The sequence below is a fragment of the Anabrus simplex genome, chromosome 2 (genome assembly GCF_040414725.1).
Source record: "Anabrus simplex isolate iqAnaSimp1 chromosome 2, ASM4041472v1, whole genome shotgun sequence".
Taxonomy (NCBI): domain Eukaryota; kingdom Metazoa; phylum Arthropoda; class Insecta; order Orthoptera; family Tettigoniidae; genus Anabrus; species Anabrus simplex.
The window spans coordinates 459,413,995-459,419,473 of record NC_090266.1 but is presented as its reverse complement, the minus strand read 5'-3'; the positions used below and the strand labels follow the sequence as shown (position 1 = coordinate 459,419,473).

The following is a 5,479-nucleotide window of genomic DNA, read 5'->3' as shown; positions in this document are numbered from 1 at the left end:
AGAACTGATCGTTATCTTGAATCGTTACAATTTATTGCAAAATGGCGGCAAGCGAATGTCTCAGTGTGGGTATCCTCTGTTCTGCTTTAGTAATATGTGTCGTTAATCAAGGATTTGGTGTTTCGAATTGTGTTAGAATTTCTTCCGAGGAATTTAATGGTGATGTGGTGTATAGTGAGTTGGCAATCTGTGACGGTATAATGGTGGAATCAGTGAGATTGTGTTTGTGCGCCACGTGATCGGGCTGTGACCAGCTTACCCACACTACGGGACCGGCTTGTTCAAGTGCCGCGAGTGATCCGCTTGCAGGTACGCAATGAACGTGGAAACTTCCCTCGCCCTCTCACAGGCAGGAGACTGGTTAAGTACGGACAATAAGCTTTGTTTTCCTTCTTTACGAATGGCTAATCTGTCTTGCTTTCTTACGGTCCCGACATCGACCCACGATTCGTTGAAATTACACTATCATGCACGCCGTTCCCCGTTAAGTTTCTTACTAACACTGCTACTCCTGTCTGGTGATTACAAATTAACCCTGGGCATACCACGAATAATGAGTTCTCTGTGTACTATCAAAATATCAGGTCCATAAAAAACAAGATTATAGACTGTGAACTTCATCTTCAAGAATTAGCTGCTTTCGACGTTAAACCGTAGTTCCCCCGAAAACTATATTTTAAGAAAATATTTTATATCACTCTTGAGAAATAACCGTAGATCCCCCGACCAATATATTTTAAGAAAAACTTTTACATCACTAATTTTATCTTCAAGATTAACAAGCATACACGTCTCCAGCATAAAGAAGACCCCCTACGCCGATTTTACTTCGTCACTTGGACATTGACTCGTTGGAAATTTTAACCCAACATGAATGAATATTTTATTTTATCACCGCAATTATTAGATGTGTTTAAATTGTCTAGCCATTTTGTCAAATACTTCAGCTGAAGATGTTCCATAATCGGAACGAAACATGTCCTATTTAGTATACACCTAGAGATTAAGCTGGATTATGTCATGAAAACAATAAAACTATTATAAGAAATTGACTAGTATTGGAAGGTGGGAATCTCCTCAACTTTACCTTAGTTACCTGCTTTCTTATAACGAGCCCTCATCTGTTTCTGTGGGACGAGGTATTTTGAATTCCAACCACAAATCCATTGAAGCAATTTTCATTATCACCCCTTCCCGTGCTCCGAGATGTCATCGACCTGTCCTTAGGGGCTCTGTGCTTGTGTGGCGTAAAGTTGACTGGTAGACTGTTAATCGTACCCTGCCCATTTTAAAGGAATTTGTTGCATGTGGGTGTTCTTTTCTTTTTGCTAGTGGCTTTACGTCGCACCGACACAGATAGGTCGTATGGCGACAATGGGATAGGAAAAGCCTAGGAGTTGGAAGCAAACGGCCGTGGCCTCAATTAAGGTACGACCCCAGCATTTGCCTGGCGTGAAAATGGGAAACCACGGGAAACCATCTTCAGGGCTGCCGACAGTGGGATTCGAACCTACTATCTCCCGGATGCAAGCTCAGAGCCGCGCACCTCTAAGCGCACGGCCAACTCGCCCGGTGGGTGAAGTTTAAGATGCGGTGGACTTACTTTATGATTGGACGCTTGCTGTGATCCGTTACCTCGTTCCTACTCATTTCGATGTCCAGAAAATGCCCCCGAAATGAAGAAGAGTGATACTAAAAGTGCTCAACTAAAACTAAATTAAGCATGGAGTCAATGGAAGAATGCGCCCTTCGAGAGAAATTATGAAATATTCTCTGACCTTCGCAAACACCACAAGTATTTATTAAGGCGGGATTACTCAGAATACATTAACGGAGCCTGCCTTGAAGTAAGACACAACAGTAAACGGTTCTGGTCACTTATAGCTAACAGAAGAGACAACAATCGAATACCGAAAGTAGTAATCTGGGACCATTCGGTAGCCAGTGGAGCAGATAGACATGAATTATTCATGGAAGCAATCCAGTTGTAAAATGCACTTGATTCACTGTCAGGTTGATGTACTACATGGCGTCATAAATCTCATCCCTCCAAGTGTTCCACATTTCGTTCACACTTCGTAAATTCCTCGTTCTGCAAGAATATCACCTGAAGAGGTTCCTGGCTCGCTTCCTTACTTTAAAATATAAAACTGCATTTAAATGAAAAATATGAAAATTAATATTCATTAAATAAAATACACAATCGTCAGACCTTGTACTCTCACTTAGTTCTTACCTGATTACTTACACACACAATATTTGATGGGCACCAGCTACAACTCAGTGCAACAATAATAGAATGAGAATCTTGAATATCTCTAGTGTGTGGGGTGATAAGCTTACTTTTAATAACATACTATATAGGTTCTGCCAACGGCCATACCATGTTGAATACACCGGTTCTCGTCCGATCACCGCAGTTAAGCAACATTGGGCGTGGTCAGTACTTGGATGGGTGACCGCTTGGGAACACCACGTGCCGTTGGCTCAATTCCCTTTGTTGCCTGCTGCCATTTCTTGATGGATACAGTACTTTTGTATCCATCTCTTAGCACAGGCCAGAGTAAAGTGTAGCTTCCACCGAAGTCCCAGTCTCATCCATGGCTGTGACAATATGGAAGCTGCTGGGGTATGGGTGGTGCTGAGTAATGACATTCAGAGCACGTCTAGTGCATCTGAGTGTTATGAAAGGTGTTGCTCATAGGGTCAGTCGTGCTGCAATAGCACTTTCTGACCCAGTGAGGAAAGCAATGGCAAACTACCTCACTCCTCGTCTTGCCTAGTACGCCTCATTTTGGTGCTGCCATTGGTTTTTGCGGTTTCCTTATAACCACATAACTTTTGGTGGTGCTATTTGAGGATCCAACCAGCCTCTGGGCTGATGACCTGACAGACACATAGGTTCTATGAAAAGGAGATTGTTGTTCGGTTTCCCCATTAAATTTGAGGTTATATAATTCTACCATTGAAGTAAAACGATACATTAATTTGATAGAATAAAATATATTCTTAAATTTTATAGAAAAAATAGCAAGACCTGCCGCTATAAATCAGACGAGAATATAAAATTATGACATTACAACTGAAAGAAACTAGGCATTAAATTTGAATTCTTCTTGATCGGACATTTAACAATCATACACGAAATTTATCCCTCACTGGTTCACTTGATTGTACCTTCAACACTTTGAGTGTAATTACGAAGTATTCCTTTGAGTTGGTTCTTACTGTAGGTGTATCAAGCCTAGTTTGCTGATCTAACCTTTTTGTTTCACTGACGACTAAGTATCCGTGTAACTGCTGCTTCCACATCCAGATGACTGACTACTATCATCTCAGTACAACACTTTTGGTAAGTCTCTCCATCCATACGACTTCTTGGCAAGTCTCCCCGTCCATATGACTTCATGGCAAGTCTTTCCCTCCAACAGAACTGACCTACTGAGGTCTCACGTTCCAATGACTAATGACTGACGCTACAATATACAGCCAGCTTATATAGACATTAGTTGATACACCTACGCAATCTCCAGAAATAACTATGATCTACTCCCACCCGGCTCCAAATGTTACACACTGTGTTAAAATTTCCTGGGGCGGCCTAGGTATCTCGAAAAATATGAGCTCACAGCTAAATGCACACAATGACGGAGTGATGACTCGGCAGTTACGCTAGCAGTATTGCAACAAGTGCGTTGCAATGTCGCAACTTATTACAAAGCATATCCATATATAATATTATTTTGCAAGTCTTATTTTACATGGTTAAATGCTAATATTCACACACACATATATATACACAATAAATTAAATACAATCACGCAAGCGATAATCTTTGAGAATTGAATTGACCATCAATAATAATAATAATAATAATAATAATAATAATAATAATAATAATAATAATAATAATAATAATAATAATAATAATAATACAGATATCACATTGTAACGAGGTTTGAACCCTAACACACCTAATGAACAAGCCAATTGCAATTGTTGACAATGAAAACGACTTAGGAGTGCATTTTGACACTAAATTGTTGTTTGCCTCGCACATAAACAGGGCACCTCACGTGCTATGTCACTCCTCGGTTTACTCTACAGGTTTTCTGACATCACAGGTGTAAATTCTCTCAGATCATTCTACGTTTCCTGTATCTTACCGAATGTTGAATACGCCTCTCCAGTCTGGTCCTTTCCTGCTTCTTCAAATCTCAGCCACCTTGACCGTGTACAATACTTTTTCTCTGCTATCATCAGAGCCAGCGTCCCTGCCTGTCGCAACTTAAACACTATCCAAGTGCTTGGGAAACTGAAACTCAAAACTCTTTCTGCTCAGAGGAAAGTAACCAACCTAAAGCTGCTATACAAAGCAAGTATTAGTTTATTTAGGTCTCCAGATTTAGTTCCCTTATTCTCTCTCCACGTTCCATCCCGTAGTACCAGAATAAAGACCCTATTCCATGTTCCTTACTCTCGGCTTTAAATCACTAAGAGGTCCTTTTCTGTACGTATTCCAGCAGTGTTTAGTACATTATCTATCAACATGAACCTAGAGATCTTCGTATATTTTCCTTTCTCCTGTCATGATATTTATCATATAACTTAATTTTCCTTCTTGTTCTTTCCTGTTCCTTCTCCTGTACTTACTGTAAATGTATTTCCCATTGTTAAAGTTGTTGTTTCTGTAAATATGTACTATATAGCATTGAACAGGTTTTATTGTGTATATTTGTGTGTGTCCTTTGTGTAGTATGTTCGTGACTCGTTGACTGATTTTAAAAATATTAAAATGAAATTTAAATTGAAAATATCTGCATTTAAATAACATACACAATTGTCGGACCTTTTACTCGCACTTAGTTCTTACCTGCTTACTTACACATATGTTATTTGATGGGCGCCAGCTACAACTCAGTGCAGCAATAATAGAATGAGAATCTTGACTATCTCTAGGGTGTGGGGTAATGAGCTTACTTTTGACATCATACCATATAGGTTCTGGTAAAAGGAGATTGGCGTTCGATTTTCCCATTAAATTTCAGGTTAATTCCATTATTGAAATAATACGATGAATTCATGTGTTAGAAAAAATATATATTCTTGAAATAATTTCAATAAAATAGTGAGAACTGCTGCGATTTAAAACAGATGAGAATATGAAATTATGACATTGCAATTGAAAGAAACTAGGCATGAATTTGAATTCTTCTTGACCGGACACTTAACAATTTATATAAAATCTATCCCTCACTGGTTCACTTGACTGTACCTTCAACACTTTGAGTGTAATTCCGACGTATTCCTTAAATCTGGTGCTTACTGTAGATGTGTCATATCTAATTTGGTGATGTATCCATGTGACTGCTTCTTCTCCATGTCATGTGACTTATTGGTAAGTCTGCACGGTATGACTTCATTGCAAGTGTATCCTTCTATGACTCCATCACTGTTCACCATCCACTTTACTTCTTCT

The 5,479-nt window shown here is 39.4% G+C and overlaps 1 non-coding gene across 1 annotated transcript; it reads left to right on the top strand.

The window, feature by feature from the left end:
• The first annotated feature begins 2,369 nt into the window (after positions 1 to 2,369).
• LOC137498644 (5S ribosomal RNA) lies at positions 2,370 to 2,488 on the top strand. Its single transcript, XR_011017887.1, has one exon. It is a non-coding gene; the product is annotated as a 5S ribosomal RNA (ribosomal RNA).
• Positions 2,489 to 5,479: the final 2,991 nt, after the last annotated feature.